Source organism: Somniosus microcephalus, chromosome 17, assembly GCF_052327205.1.
Source record: "Somniosus microcephalus isolate GS21.2 chromosome 17, FLI_Smic_1.0, whole genome shotgun sequence".
In the NCBI taxonomy this organism is placed as follows: Eukaryota; Metazoa; Chordata; class Chondrichthyes; order Squaliformes; family Somniosidae; genus Somniosus; species Somniosus microcephalus.
In genome coordinates, this window is record NC_141003.1 from 58,158,878 (window position 1) to 58,175,663 (window position 16,786).

The 16,786-nt window shown below is 49.5% G+C and overlaps 1 protein-coding gene across 1 annotated transcript in view; it reads right to left on the reverse strand.

The window, feature by feature from the left end:
- Positions 1 to 16,786, reverse strand: part of fbxl13 (F-box and leucine-rich repeat protein 13) — a 301,931-nt gene that overhangs the window by 252,395 nt on the left and 32,750 nt on the right. The gene's annotated exons all lie outside the window — the stretch shown is intronic.

Sequence of the window (16,786 nt, forward strand, 5' to 3'; positions counted from 1 at the left end):
ATAGATAGGGTAGATAGAAAGGAACTTTTCCCCTTAGTAGAGGGGTCAATAACCAGGGGGCATAGTTTCAAGGTAAGGGGCAGGAGGTTTAGAGGGGATTTGAGGGGAAACTTTTTCACCCAGAGGGTGGTTGGAATCTGGAACTCACTGTCTGAAAGGGTGGTAGAGGCAGGAACCCTCACAACATTCAAGAAGCATTTAGATGAGCACTTGAAACGCCATAGCATACAAGGCTACGGACCAAATGCTGGAAAATGGGATTCGAATAGATAGGACTTGATGGCCGGCACAGGCATCGGAGGTTGAACTCCAAACCATCGTAAACACCTTCACCGAAGCATACGAGAGCATGGGCCTTACACTAAACATCCGTAAGACAAAGGTCCTCTACCAACCTGCCCCCGCCACAAAATCCACGACAAGGCCTTGGACAACGTGGACCACTTTCCATACCTCGGGAGCCTACTGTCAACCAGGGCAGATGTCGACGACGAAGTCCAACACCGCCGTCAGTGTGCCAGTGCAGCCTTCGGTCGCCTGAGGAAGAGTGTGTTTGAAGACCAGGACCTCAAACCCAGCACTAAGCTCATGGTCTACAGGGCAGCAGTGATATCTGCCCTGCCTGTATGCCTCAGAGACATGGACCATGTACAGCAGGCACCTCAAAGCACTGGAGAGGTACCACCAACGCTGCCTCCGCAAGATCCTGCAAATCCATTGGCAGGATAGGTGCACCAACGTCAGTGTTTTTGCTCAGGCCAACATCCCCAGCATCGAAGCTCTGACCACGCTCAATCAGCTCCGATGGACGGGTCACATTGTCCGCATGCCAGATACGAGACTCCCAAAACAAGCACTCTATTCGGAGCTCCGGCAAGGCAAGAGAGCCACAGGTGGGCAGAGGAAACGCTTCAAGGACACCCTCAAAGCCTCCTTGAAAAAGTGTAACATCCCCACCGACACCTGGGAATCCCTGACCCAAGACCGCACAAAGTGGAGGAGAAGCATCCGGGAAAGCACCGAACACCTCGAGTCTCTTCGCCGGGAGCAAGCGGAAGCCAAGCACAGGCAGCGCAAGTCAACCCAAGCACCCCACGCACCTGCCCCTTCAACCACCGTCTGCCCCACCTGTGACAGAGACTGTAGGTCCCACATTGGACTCATCAGTCACCTGCAAACTCATTTTTAATCTGGAAGCAAGTCATCCTCGGTTTCGAGGGACTGCCTAAGAATGGGCCGATGGGCCTCTTTCTGTGCTGTATAACTCTATGACTATGTTTGACTAGTCTGTGGGACAGCTCTCCCAATTTTGGCACAATTCCCCAGATGTTGGTGAGGAGGACTTTGCATGGTTGACTGGGCTGGGTGTGCTGTTGCCGTGTCCGTAGCCGGTGCCAAGGTCTATGCTGGGTGGTCCGTCCGGTTTCATTCTTATTATTTTGTTTCGTAGCGGTTAGTTACAACTGAGTGACTTGCTAGGCCATTTCAGAGGGCAGTTAAGAGTCAACCACGTTGCTGTGGGTCTGGAGTCACATATAGGCCAGACCAGGCAAGGACGGCAGATTTCCTTCCCTAAAGAATATTAGTGAACCAGATGGGCTTTTACGACAATCTGATAGTTTCATGGTTACCATTACTGATACTAGCTTTTTATTCCAGATTTATTTAATTAACTGAATTTAAATTCCACAGCTGCCATGGTGGGATTTGAACTCACGTCTCTGGATCATTAGTCCAGGCCTCTGGATTACTAGCCCAGTGACATTACCACTACGCTACCGTTCCCGTATGAAGCATCATCAACTGACGTCATCTGACACCGGCTTTCCCTTAATTGGCCAGCAAGCCCGCAGGGCAGGCTTAACAAGGCCAGTCAGGGGAAAATAGCGTCTGTGCGTCGGACGTCGTTGGGGGCGGGACTAGAACCCAGAAGGCAGCCCCCAACTCGTCTCGGTGAGTAAAATCCAGCCCTTTGTGTCTGTCTTCACGGAAGAAGAAGCAAAAAAATTCCGGAAATAATGGAGAACTAAGGGTCTAGTAAGGATGAGGAACTGAAAGAAATTAGTATTAGTAAGGAAATAGTACTGGAGAAATTAATGGGACTGAAAGCCAATAAATCCCCTGGACCTACTGGCATATATCCTAGGGTTTTAAAAGAGGTGGCTATAGAGATAGTGGATGCATTTGGTTGGCATTTTCCAAAATTCCATAGATTCTGGAACGGTTCCCACGGATTGGAAGGTAGCAAATGTAACCCCACTATTTAAGAAAGGAGGGAGAGAGAAAACGGAGAACTACAGACCAGTTAGCTTGACATCAGTAGTAGGGAAAATGTTAGAATCTATTATTAAGGACATGGTAACAGTGTGTGGTAAACCACTGTTTGTATTCCACTGTGTACATGCCTGGACATGCCTCGGCTGACTCCTCCCACAAGTCCTAGTATAAAGGTGACTGCTCCCCAGCCCCCTTTGTATTCTGGACCGGTCGACCACTCGAGGCAGACCTTCATTCTTTTGTTAATAAAAGCCTTTAGTTACTCTCTTAACTCTCAGTCTTTTATGAGTAATTGATAGCGCATCAATTTTATTAACAAACTTTTATAATGGAGAAGATCCTCACACCAGCATGCCTGGACTTAGATCATCGGGAGGCGGACTCATCCACCAAGTTTACTCACTGGCTTAAGTGTTTCGAAAAATTCCTGACCGCCTCCGCAGCAATCAAATCGGACGAGGACAAACTGGATGTCCTGACCTCCAAAGTGAACCACCGAGTGTACTCGGTCATCCAAGACGCGACCTCGTACGCGGACGCTATCAAGCTCCTCAAGGACCAGTACACGCGCCCAGTGAACGAAGTGTACGCCAGGCACCTTCTGGGGAGTCGTAAACAACAACCTGGGGAATCGGCCGTGGAATACCTTCAGGCACTGTCTGTGCTTGGCCGGGCCTGTGGTTGTAAGGATGTAAAGGCCGCCGTGTACACAGAGGAACTTATCCGGGACGCTTTTGTAGCGGGCCACAGATCCAATTACACCCGACAGCGACTGTTGGAGCAGAGTGACCTCGACCTCAACAAGGCCTCTGAACTCGCACTATCACTGGATGCAGCCTACCGGGGCATGGATGCCTACTCCTCTGCACCGTGGACGCCGCGGGGAATGACAGCCTGGGAGACGGTAGGACCGCCTCATAGCGCCGTGCCACCCCAGCCACACCCCAGCAACGGCCCAACTACCGCAGCAGTGTCCCAAGGCCAGACAGCAGTGCCCCAAGGCCAGAAATGCTACTTCTGTGGCCAGGCAAAACACCCCAGAGCGCGCTGCCCGGCGAAAAACGCGATCTGCTCGGGCTGCGGGAAGAAGGGACACTACGCTAACGTCTGCAGGGCCAAAGCCACCCCGAACCCCAGCAGCGCCACGTGTGGGCCATGCGGGCCGCCATCTTGGGCCTCCCCGGCCATGTGCGAACCACCGGTACAGCAGCCATTTTGGACGCCTCCAGCCACATGGGGATCATGGACGCCGCCATCTTGGACGACAGCCGGAACGCAGCAGGCCCCCAACACCGCCTCATCTGATACCCGCAGCGACACACCGACCCCTACGCTGGCATCCGTTACACTGGACCAAGCGAGGCCGCACCAGCTGGCCAGCTCCACAATGGACATTAAGGTAAATGGCCACGATACAATCTGCCTTTTTGACTCTGGGAGCACGGAGAGCTTCATCCACCCCGACACGGTGCGGCGTTGCTCTCTCCCAGTCCTGCCTGCGCACCAGCGGATTTCTATGGCCTCCGAGTCCCAGTCGGCGGACATCGGCGGCTACTGCGTAGTGACACTCGTAGTAGACGGGACCGTGTACGATCATTTTAAACTTCTGGTCCTGCCCGACCTCTGCGCTGCCGTCCTGCTGGGGTTAGATTTTCAGTGCCACCTTAAAAGTGTTACGATGGCGTACGGTGGACCCCTACCCCCACTCACAGTCCGCAGCCAGCAGCTCCCAAATTGCCCGCCGCGCACCAGGTGCAACCTCTCCACACTCAGAGTCACCCCCCCACCACTGTTTGCTAACCTCACCCCCGACTGTAAGCCCATCGCCACAAAGAGCAGGCGATACAGTGCCGGGGACAGGGTTTTCATTAAAACCGAAGTGGAGCGGCTCCTGAAGGAAGGGATTATTGAGGGCAGCACCAGCCCCTGCGAGCCCAGGTTGTGGTCGTTAAGACCGGCGAGAAGCAGCGCCTGGTCATCGACTACAGCCAGACAATAAATCGCTACACCCTGCTGGACGCCTACCCACTCCCCCGCATAGCTGATATGGTCAACCAGATCGCGCAGTACCGCGTCTTCTCGACCATTGACCTGAAATCAGCGTACCACCAGCTCCCTATCCGCCCTGAGGACCACCAGTATACTGCCTTTGAGGCAAACGGCCGCCTCTACCACTTCCTTAGGGTTCCCTTTGGCGTCACCAACGGGGTCTCCGTCTTCCAAAGGGAGATGGACCGGATGGTAGATCAAAATGCGTTGCAGGCCACTTTCCCATATCTGGACAATGTGACCATCTGCGGCCGTGACTTGCAGGACCATGACGCAAACCTCGAAAAATTCCTCCGCACCGCCCAACTCCTGAACCTGACATATAACAAGGAGAAGTGCATATTCCGCACAAACCGCCTCGCCATCCTTGGCTGTGTTGTGGAACACGGAGTCATCGGCCCCGACCCCGACCGGATGCGTCCCCTTATGGAACTCCCACTGCCCCACTGCCTCAAGGCCCTGAAGAGGTGCCTAGGGGTTTTTCTCCTATTATGCCCAGTGGGTCCCCTACTATGCGGACAAGGCCCATCCGCTGATCAAGTCCACCTCTTTTCCCTTGACGGCAGAGGCCCGCTTAGCCTTCCACCGTATCAAGGAAGACATTGCCAAAGCCACCATGCACGCAGTGGACGAATCCATCCCCTTCCAGGTGGAAAGCGACGCGTCCGACTTTGCCCTGGCCGCTACCCTCAATCAGGCGGGGAGACCCGTGGCCTTCTTTTCACGAACCCTCCAAGGCCCGGAGACCAGACACTCCGCTGTTGAGAAGGAGGCCCAGGCGATTGTGGAGGCTGTGCGTCATTGGAGGCACTACCTGGCCGGAAAACGATTTACCCTGCTCACTGTCCAACGTTCAGTTGCTTTCATGTTTAACAACAAGCAGAGGGGCAAAATCAAAAATGACAAGATCTTGAGGTGGAGAATCGAACTTTCCACCTACAATTACGAGATCTTGTACCGGCCCGGGAAGCTCAATGAACCCCCGGATGCGCTATCGCGTGGCACCTGCGCCAGCGCGCAGATCGATAGACTGCGGGCCCTCCACAATGACCTCTGCCACCCGGGGGTCACCAGGTTCTTCCACTTCATCAAGGCCCGCAACCTGCCTTACTCTATTGAGGAGGTCAGGACCATGACCAGGAACTGCCAAGTCTGCGCTGAGTGCAAACCGCACTTTTATAGACCAGACAGGGCCCACCTGATAAAAGCCACTCGCCCCTTCGAGCGCCTGAGCGTTGATTTTAAAGGGCCTCTCCCCTCCTCCGACCGCAATGTGTACTTCCTCAATATTATTGATGAGTACTCCCGTTTCCCGTTCGCCATCCCCTGCCCGGACATGACCAGTGCCACGGTCATTAAATGTCTGAACGACCTCTTCACCCTGTTCGGTTTCCCCAGCTATATCCATAGTGACCGGGGCTCATCGTTTATGAGCGACGAACTCCGTCAGTACCTGCTAACTAGGGGTATTGCCACAAGCAGGACCACCAGTTACAACCCCCGGGGGAACGGACAGGTGGAAAGAGAAAATGCGACAGTTTGGAAGGCCGCCCTGCTAGCCTTAAAGTCTAGGGGCCTTCCAACCTCCCGCTGGCAGGATGTGCTCCCCGATGCGCTCCACTCTATTCGGTCACTGCTCTGCACTGCCACTAACGCCACCCCTCATGAGAAAATGTTTGTCTTCCCAAGGAAGTCCACATCGGGGACATCGCTACCGCCATGGCTGACGTCCCCAGGGCCGGTCCTACTGAGAAGGCACGTGAGGACCCATAAAACGGACCCCCTGGTCGAGAGGGTCGACCTCCTCCACGCCAACCCCCAGTATGCTTACATTGCATACCCGGACGGGCGGGAGGACACAGTCTCCATAAGAGACCTTGCACCCTCGGGGGCCGCAGTAACCCACTACTCACTACCACCCCCCCCCACGATCCGATATCCAGCCCCAGCAGACGGCAGGCCTGGGCCCAGCGACCCGCTCGACACCTACGAGGACGACACGCCTGTGCCACAGCCTACGCGGGACTCGACGCCGGAAGCTCCACTACCCCTGCCGTCTCCACGCCGATCACAGCGGCAGACAAGACCTCCGGAGAGACTCCAATACACTAACTTTTAATACACTTCACCCCGCCGGACTCAATTTTAAACAAGGGGTGAATGTGGTAAACCACTGTTTGTATTCCACTGTGTACATGCCTGGACATGCCTCGGCTGACTCCTCCCACAAGTCCTAGTATAAAGGTGACTGCTCCCCAGCCCCCTTTGTATTCTGGACCGGTCGACCACTCGAGGCAGACCTTCATTCTTTTGTTAATAAAAGCCTTTAGTTACTCTCTTAACTCTCAGTCTTTTATGAGTAATTGATAGCGCATCACAGTGCACTTAGAAAGTAATAATAGGACTGGGCAGAGTCAACACGGATTTATGAAAGGGAAATCGTGTTTGACAAATCTGTTAGTTTTTTGAGGTTGTAACTAGCAGGATAGATAAGGGGGAACCAGTGGATGTAGTGTATTTGGATTTTCAGAAGGCATTCAATAAGGTGCCACACAAGAGGTCATTAAACAAAATTAGGGCTCATGGGATTGGGGGTAATGTACTAACATGGATTGAGGATTGGTAAACGGACAAAAAACAGAGAGTAGCAATAAACGGATCATTTTCGGGTTGGCAGGCTGTAACGAGTGGGGTACCACAAGGATCAGAGCTTGGGCCTCAGCTATTCACAATCTATATCAATGATTTGGATGAGGGGACCAAATGTAATGGCCCAGTAATTCCATTCCAAACGCGTGAGTACGGTTGGGGTACTCACGCGTCTGGCCGGAGGAAATGCCGGTTTTCAGCATGCACATCGCATGCGGAGAAAACAGGTATTTCCTGTCCTCTGAACGAAGGGGTTCAGAGGCACAGCGCGTGCGACTGCACAGGCAGCGCGTGCACAGTGAACTTCGTCGATTTCATTCATGGATTCAGTGAGGTTAAGTCCTTACAACTTACACATGAAAAAAGCATGTGTAAAGTTGCTCCAGAGGCTGCGGAGGAAGATATATTTTATCGTGGAGCTTCTGAAAGGCAATATTTTTGTTTGGGAAAGGGAGGAAAGTTATTTTAAGAAATGATGAGGTAAGTTTTAAAGTTTAATTTTTTTTTTTTAAACGGGTTTTCAGTACTATAGGTAGAAGGAGCAATTGTGGCTGTGTGAATTGAATTTGCTGTGTTTATTAAATGTGAATATGACTGTTCTAAAATGAGTAATGTAACATTTCCAACATTTTTAAGAAAGAGACTTTTCATCAGTAATATATTCTTTTAAGTAATTATGTATGTATGTCCGTATATATTCCTTTACATATATGTATATATTCCTTTACTTGTGTATGAATGTATGTATTTAATTATGATTTTCCAATAAGTTACTTTCTCTGAAAGTCATAATTAAATACATACATTCATACACATAAGTAAAGGAATATATACATACATACATATACGCAAAGGAATATATACAGACATACATATTACTTAAAAGAATATATTACTGATGAAAAGTTTCTTTCTTAAAAATGTTGGAGTCATTTTCACATTTAATAAACACAGCAAATTCAATTCACATAGCCACAATTGCTCCTTCTACCTACAGTACTGAAAACCCGTTTTAAAAAACAAAAATAAACTTTAAAACTTACCTCAGCATTTCTTAAAATAACTTTCCTCCCTTTCCCAAACAAAAATATTGCCTTTCAGAAGCTCCACGATAAAATATATCTTCCTCCGCAGCCTCTGGAGCAACTGTACTCATGCTTTTTTCATGTGTAAGTTGTAAGGACTTAACCTCACTGAAAGCATGAATGAAACCGGCGAATTTTACTGCGCACGCACTGCCTGTGCAGTCGCACGCGTTCTGCCTCTGAACCCCTTCGTTCAGAGGACAGGAAATGCCGGTTTTCCCCGCATGCGCTGTGCATGCTGAAAACCGGCATTTCCTCCGGCCAGACGCGTGAGTACCCCGACCGTACTCACGCGTTTGGAACGGAATTACTGGGCCAACATTTTACATGTCAATAAAATGAAAAATTTAACAATTGCACGATTTGCCCCCTCGCATCTGCGACTGAGGGTCCAAGGAGGTGCATTGCGCAAGAGGTCATCGTCGTACGTATCCTCACACTGTTCCCTTTCGGGAACTGTATGAAGTGGTGGAAGGATTTCTGGCCACGTTAACACTCCTTCCGTGACCATAACCATCTTCATACCAGCCATTAGGGTGGTTAGTCCTATGGCGTGAGGGTTTTACGGGCTCCCACAACCCATCTGAGGGGGGGGGGGGCTACCCACACCCGCGGACGCAAGTATCCCGCTGGATGTCCACCCAGAATTTATAGTTGGAGCTCCGACTCCACTTGCCGGGACTGTCTGGAGCGGGGTTCAAAACCCTACTCCTTCTGGCCCAGCGGCGGGGATGCTTACCGCTACGCAAAAGGCCCACTCCGCGCAAAAGGTGACACCCATACGTTTCCTGCACCTTTTCCCTCCCCGTGACTGGAGCCCTATGCTGCCACTTGAAAGACCAAGCTATCATCTGTCCTTTTTGCGGCGCCTTTGACTTCTCATTACCAATGATGAGCAGGCGCTGCGCCTCCACCTCGTTGAGGAGATTGCTGAGGTCATCATCAGTTCAATTGTGAGTTCTTTTAATGCCGTGAATTGTGCTCATTCCAGCCATTTCACGTTGCTAATCGGAGTGGGCCTTTGGCGTAGCAGTAGGATCCCCGCCGCTGGGCCAGACGGGGTAGGGTTTCGAACCCCGCTCCAGACAGTCCCGGCAAGTGGAGTCGGAGCTCCGGCTCTAAATTCTGGGTTGACATCCAGTGGGATATTTGCGTCCGTGGGTGTGGGTGGCCCCCCCTCCTCGTATAGCTTGTGGGAGCCCGTAAAACCCTCCCGCCATAGGACTAACCACCCTAATGGCTGGTTCAAAGATGGTTACGGTCACGGAATGAGCGTTAATCACGGCCATAAGTCCTTCCACCACTTCATACAGTTCCCCAAAGGGAACAGTGTGAAGACACGTATGATGACGACGTTGCTAAATAAATAAATGGAATGAAAAAAATTCTTTCAGGGCTTTTAAAAGTCTTTAAATTGCTTTAATTCTGTTTAAAACTACTTCAGATTCTTCAAAATAATGTAAACGTTTTTTAAAGTTTATAAAAGTTACCAAAAGCTTCATAAAAATACCAAAAACCTATTTGAAATGCTGCTCTGCATGTAAAAATGCTTTTCAGTTTGTGAGAAACATTGGGGGGCGTGTCCTATTAAACTGAGACCTCAAGGGGCGTGTCTCACTTGCACTGCGCGCTACAGGCTTCGCGCTGGCTGCACTCCTGGGCGGCGTGACGTCAGACGCTGCCCGGGATTCTTCTCTTTCAAACAGGAATTCCAGGCGTTCCTGGAGGTGAACGGCAGGCGCGTCGGGTAAGTGCAGATCGGGGGCTTGCACGCGCGGCAAGCCCCTGACCCGAATTTCTGCCCCAATGTATCCAAGTTTGCTGATGATACAAAGCTAGGTGGGAATGTAAGTTGTGAGGAGGATGCAAAGAGGCTGCAAGGGGATATAGACAGGTTAAGCGAGTGGGCAAGAACATGGCAAATGGAATATAATGTGGAGAAATGTGAAGTTATCCACTTTGGTAGGAAAAATAGAAAATCAGAGTATTTTTTAAATGGTGAGAGATTGTGAAATGTTGGTGCTCAGAGGGATCTGGGTGTCCTTGTACACGAATTGCTGAAAATTAATATGCAGGTACAGCAAGTAATTAGGAAAGCAAATGGTATGCTGGCCTTCATTACAAAAGGATTTGAGTATAAGAGTAAAAATGTCTTACTGCAATTATATAGGGCCTTGGTGAGACCACATCTGGAGTATTGTGTACAGTTTTGGTCTCCTTACCTAAGGAAGGACATACTTGCCTTAGACAGTGTAACGAAGGTTCACCAGACTGGTTCCTGGCACCTTCCCGTGCAAGCGCAGGAGATGCAACACATGCCCTTTTACCTCCTTCCTTCCCACTGTCCAGGGCCCCAAACACCCCTTCCAGGTGAAACAGCGATTTACTTGTACTTCTTGCAATTTAGTATACTGTATTCGCTGCTCACGATGCGGTCTCCTCTACATTGGGGAGACCAAACGCAGATTGGGCGACCGCTTTGCGGAACACCTCCGTTCAGTCCGTAAGAGTGACCCTGAGCTTCCGGTCGCCTGTCACTTTAATTCACCGCTTCACTCCCACTCTGATCTCTCTGTCCTCGGCCTATTACATTGTTCCAATGTAGCTCAACGTAAGCTCGAAGAACAGCACCTCATCTTTCGATTAGGCACTTTAAAGCCTTCTGGCCTCAACATTGAGTTCAACAATTTCAAACTATAACCCTTACCCCCATTTTTCATGCTGTATGATTTTGCCGTTCCCATTTGCAACATTTTATTTTTCCTGCCTCTTACAAAAGCACAGTATGTTCCTTCATCCCCTCCTATCTCTGCACCTGCTTATATCTGTTACATCTCCAGCTTTTTCCTGTTCTGATGAAGGGTCCCAGACCTGAAACGTTAACTCTGTTTCTCTCTCCACGGATGCTGCCTGGCCTGCTGAGTTTTTCCAGCGTTTTCTGTTGTTATTTTTTTTTTTTTTGGTTCCTGGGATGGGTTGATAAAGGGGAACCAGTAGATGTGGTGTATTTGGATTTCCAGAAGGTATTTGATAATGTGCCACATAAAAAGTTACTGCATAAGATAAGAGCTCACAGAGTTGGGGGCAATATATTAGCATGGATAGAGAATTGGCTAACTAACAGAAAGCAGAGAGTCAGGATAAATGGGTCATTTTCTGGTTAGCAAACGGTAACTGGTGGGGTGCCACAGGGATTGGTGCTGGGGCCTCAACTATTTACAATCTACATTAATGACTTGGATGAAGGGACCGAGTGTAATGTAGCCAAGTTTGCAGATGATACAAAGATGGGTGGGAAAGCAAGTTGTGCAGCGGACTCAAAGGGGGGGATTTTAATTCAGGTGCGGGATGATGTCGTGTTATCCGAATTTCGTGTTTCCCACACGAATCTAAATGGATGTGGGAGATTGCTGCAATTTTAACTGAATTGGCCAATTGATTTCCAACGTGTGGGAAGCCTTTGCAAATGGGTTTTTCATGACTGAAAGTCCCCTCCAATGACATCATCGTTGCTGCTGCATTTAAGGTCCACAGCAAGCCTTGCTTCTTCTACAGACTGCCAAGCTTCTTGACTGTGCAGTGTGAGGGAGCTGCAGCAAATATGACAAGCGGGAGGGCCAGATCAGCTCCTCGCTTTGACGAGGTGGCACTGCAGGCATTAGTGGATGGGGCTAGGGCCAACAGGAAGGTGCTGTTCCCTTCATCAGGGAGGAAGAGGCCTCCCACTCAGACCAAGGCAGTGTGGATGCAGGTGGCGGAGGAGGTCAACGCCTTGGGAGTCACCCGCAGAACCTGGCTACAGTGCAGGAAAAGATTTCATGACCTTCAGCGCACTGGAAAAGTGAGAATGAATTTCCCATCACCCTCAATCTGATCCCCATTGCCTTTCCTCACCAGCACTCAGCTTTAGCAATCTCTTCCTCCACATCCCACTTGACACTGACATCCATGCACCCTTACCCATTCCCTCTCTCTCTGTGCTCACATTCACATAACTATTCGACCATGCAGCCCTCACACTCCCTATCACTCTGATGCTTTGAACACAACTGACAACACACAGGGAGGGCCCTTGGTGTTGCAACCTCACTCCATCTTTGTCTCCTTCTAAGTATCTATGCTATGCATCTCTACACTCACTCCTTCATTCTCACTCAACCTCCACTTGTCTCCCTCATTGCAGGAAAAGAGAGCTCACAACAAAAGAGAGCGAGCCAGGACAGGAGGAGGGACAGCCTCAATAGCCCACCTGACCCCCTGGGAGGAGGCTGTCCTGGAAATTATGGGAATAGAGGATGATTCGCGCGTGGGGGACAGACAGATGGGTGTAACACAGCAAGCTGGTGACAGAAAAGTTTCCCATCTCTCTCTTTGACATTGCATGAGTCGCTGATAATGATTGTGAAGCTGTAACAGATGGACTTATGAGCATCTGCAAAAAGCTATGTGCATGTAGCCTTTGCATCACATCTCTGACTCTTTCCTTTACTCCCCCACAGGACCATCACAAGCATCCGTTCCCCCTAGCCAGGAAGAAGAGGCTGAGCAGCCAGACTCCTCAGAGGAAGCTGCAACCTCTGAGGGCGCAGCGTCAGCAGAAGTAAGCGCACCCAGCACCAGCGCAGACACTCACATCTCAGTGGGACTTTTGGGACATAGTAGTGTTGTCACCTGGTGTATCACAGCTCACAAGTGAGCATCAGCAGATTGTGGAGAAAGGGACAGCAGTGGAGAGTCCTAGTCGGGAGGGCGCAGGACTCTGCCAGCTCGGCTCAGCAGCATGTCGACCCTCTGCCTCTGGGTCCATCCATAAGATCAGAGGTGATGGAACTCCAGGCACAGATGCAGGAGTCTCTGGCAGGTTTTGTCTCTAGGGTCGCTGCGAGTGTGGAGCGAATGGAGGAGTCCATAGCGAACATGAGCAGAGCCTTTGTGGAGTCATTGGCACATGAACGCATCACCGCGGAAAGGATAGCAACCTCCGTGGAAAGGATAGCTACGGTAGAGGAGAGGATGGCTACGGCCATGGAGGAGCTTATTCGCCAGGGTATGGAAAACATGGTCATTGTTCAGAATCGAATGACATCTCTTGAGGAGCGATGGGCATCTATTGAACAAAGAAACCAGACCTTCATGGAAGTCCTTCTGAGTAGGACTGCCATTGCAGATACGGGTCCCCATGGCCCCCCTGATGTGCAGCAAGATGCTCTCCAGCCACTTCCAGGCGCTGGCCCCTTCTGGCCTGTGCAGCTTCAGGTGGGTGAGCAGCAGCCTGGCGCTCCTGCTGATGCTGATGTTTTAGGTGCTGCTGTTGTTCCTGGTTCTGCTGGTGCCGCGGCTGGTGCTCGAGCTCCTCTAATGCCCAGATCAGAAGGAAATAAATGGCTCCCATGCTTCTGGTATATGCCTCCGTTGAGGAAGCGCTGAGTGAAGGTGGAGAGAGGGGTTTCCCAGGAGGTCACACTGGAGATGGGTGTGAGGCTCCAGCCTTCCACAGGAGTGGTTAAGCCTTCTAAAAGTTGCCCCAGACCTGAGACCACTAAGTCCTGCAACCTGCAAATGATGGCTGATCAAATCTCCTCTTTAATGGTTGACCTGCAGTTGATAGTCAGCAATCCAATAGTGCTCCCGCCAGGTTTCACATTCGTGTTTCCCACCAGCGTGGGAAAAGGGTTAAATTTGCAAGGACCTGTTAAAATAGGATTATAGAGGCTATTTCGTGGTTATTAAAGGCCTTAAAGACCAGTCCAGCCTGTTGGATGCGGGACGGAGTCGGGACCATCAGACGCGCCCGAGTTAAAATTGCTCGGAGTCGGGAACCAGGCCAGGGGGGGGGCGGGTCCTGCCCGCCAGTTTTTGCGATTTTAAACCCCCGCACGCCTCCAAGCCCGACTCCACAGCTCAATGAAAATCGAGCCCAAAGAATCTGCAAAGGGATATAGACAGGCTAAGCGAGTGGGCAAACATTTGGCAGATGGAGTATAATGTGGGAAAGTGCGAGATTATCCACTGTACAGGGTATTGGTGAGACCACACCTGGAGTACTGCGTACAGTTTTGGTCTCCTTATTTAAGGAAGGATATACTTGCATTGGAGGCAGTTCAGAGATGATTCACTAGGTTAATTCCAGAGATGAGGGGGTCGACTTATGAAGAAAGGTTGCGCAGGCTGGGCCTATACTCATTGGAATTTAGAAGATTAAGAGGTGATCTTATTGAAACATATAAGGTACTGAAGGGGCTCAACAAGGTAGATGCAGAGGATGTTTCCCCTCGTGGGGAAATCTAGAACTCGGGGCACAGTTTCAGAATAAAGAGTCGCCCTTTTAGAACTGAGATGAGGAGGAATTTCTTCTCTGAGGGTCATAAATCTGTGGAATTCTCTGCCCCAGAGAGCCGTGGAGGCTGGGTCATTAAATATATTTAAGGTGGAGATGGACAGATTTTTGCAAGATAAGGGAGTGAAGGGTTATGGGGAACGGGCAGGGAAGTGGCTTTGACCCCAAGATCAGCCATGATCTTATTGAATGGCGGAGCAGGCTCGAGGGGCCAAGTGGCCTATTCTTGCTCCTATTTCTTATGTTCTTAGGTGCAGCAAGTAATTAGGAAGGCAAATGGAATGTTGGCCTTTATTTCAAGGGGGATAGAGTATAAAAGTAGGGAAGTCTTGCTACAACTGTATAGGGCTCTGGTGAGACCACTGCGTACCTAGAGTACTGCGTACAGGTTTGGTCCCCTTATTTAAGAAGGAATATACTTGCATTGGAGGCAGTTCAGAGAAGGTTCACTAGGTTGATTCCTGGGATGGAAGGGTTGTCTTATGAGGAAAGGTTGAGCAGGTTGGGCCTATACTCATTGGCGTTTAGAAGAATGAGAGGTGATCTTTTTGAAACATGTAAGATTCTGAGGGGGTTGGACAAGGTAGATGCAGAGAGGATGTTTCCCCTCGTCAGGGAATCTAGAGCGAGGGGGCATAGTCTCAGAATAAGGGGTCGCCCATTTAAGATGGAGATGAGGAGGAATTTCTTCTCTCAGAGGATCTTGAATCTTTGGAATTCTTTACCCCAGAGAGCTGCGGAGGCTGAGTCATTGAATATATTCAAGGCTGAGATAGACAGATTTTTGAGCAACAGGGAAGTCAAGGGTTATGGGGACTGGGGAGGAAAGTGGAGTTGAGGCCAAAATCAGATCAGACATGATTTCATTAAATAGCGGAACAGGCTCGAGGGGCCGAATGGCCTGCTTCTGCTCCTATTTCTTATGTTCTTATGTTTATGTTTTCACCTCCTGTTTAAGTATTTCCCACTGGTAATTTACAGTTCTATTTGACAATTTCTCTCTCCATTTTATTTGGGCAACGTGTCTTTTTATATCGCTATGATGATTTGCTTTCCCCCAGTCAAGTACCTCTTTCCTCGACTTGTTTTTCCTATTCTTACAATGACTCTTGTAATACGGTGGTCACTGTTTCCCAAATCTTCCCTCGTGTTAGGTTGCTTACTTGCTCTGCTTCAGTACTCAGAACCATGCTGAGAAATGCTGCCTCTCATGGTGGCTGCACATCCCTCATAAAGGATTGAGTGAGAGCAGATGCTGGCTGTCACTGCAATGTCTGCACTCAGAGGATCATGGCCATAACTACCGAAAAGCTTGCAGCACCCCAGATCTTCCTGCCACCACAGCTGCACCTTCCACTCAGAAAGCATTTTGTCACAGAGCATGCTTGCAAAGTAAATCTAACATAACTTACACAGTCATCAAGGGGTGTCACCGGTGTAGGAAATAGATCAATTTAATTTTGTGTACGCGTGTAAATAGATTGTGAAACATCATTTTGTCCTGCTGGAAGTGCACGTTTGGATGCCAGATGAGGACAGGATCAGCTTAGTTGTGATATGGTCGCCATATTATAAAAAGGATAGAGAAGCACTGGAGAGGGTGCAAAAAAGATTTACAAGGATGATACCAGAAATGCGAGGTTATACCTATCAGGAAAGGATGAACAGGCTGGGTGGGTCTCTTTTCTCTTGAAAAAATGTTGAGGGGGTGACCGAATAGAGGTCTTTAAAATTATGAAAGGTTTTGATAGAGTAGACACAGAGAGTGTTTCCACTTGTGGGGAAGAGCAAAACTAGAGGCCATCAATATAAGATAGTCATCAAGAAATCAAATGGGGAACTCAGAAGAAACTTCTTTAACCAGAGAGTGGTGAGAATGTGGAACCCTCTACCACAAAGAGTGGTTGAACGAATAGTATAGTTGCATTTAAGGGGAGGCTAGCTAAGCATATGAGGGAGAAGGGAATTGAGGGTTATGCTGATAGCATTAGATGAGGAAAGATGGGAGGAGGCTCGAGTGGAGCATAAACGCTGCCATGGAATGGTTGGGCTGAATGGCTGTTTCTGAACTGTATATCCTGTGTAATCTCTCACTGTGGAATGGCCTGCTATCTAGGCTCACACATGGTCATACGAGGGCGATCAAATCATCATCAAAGCATTGGAGGGTGTCTGCACCCATGTAGCCATATCTCAGCAAGCCCTCTGGACAGAAGGGCAAGGACAAAATTAGTAATAGAAAAAAATACTTTAGGTTTTTCCTGACCTTACACTGCCACTCCTGGGAATCAATGCCTTACTTGCATCAAAGATACTTTTCATTTAAGGATTTACTTTAAGTAAACAGTTAGATAGCAGAATTCAAAAACTACACAGTATTTAAACAAAA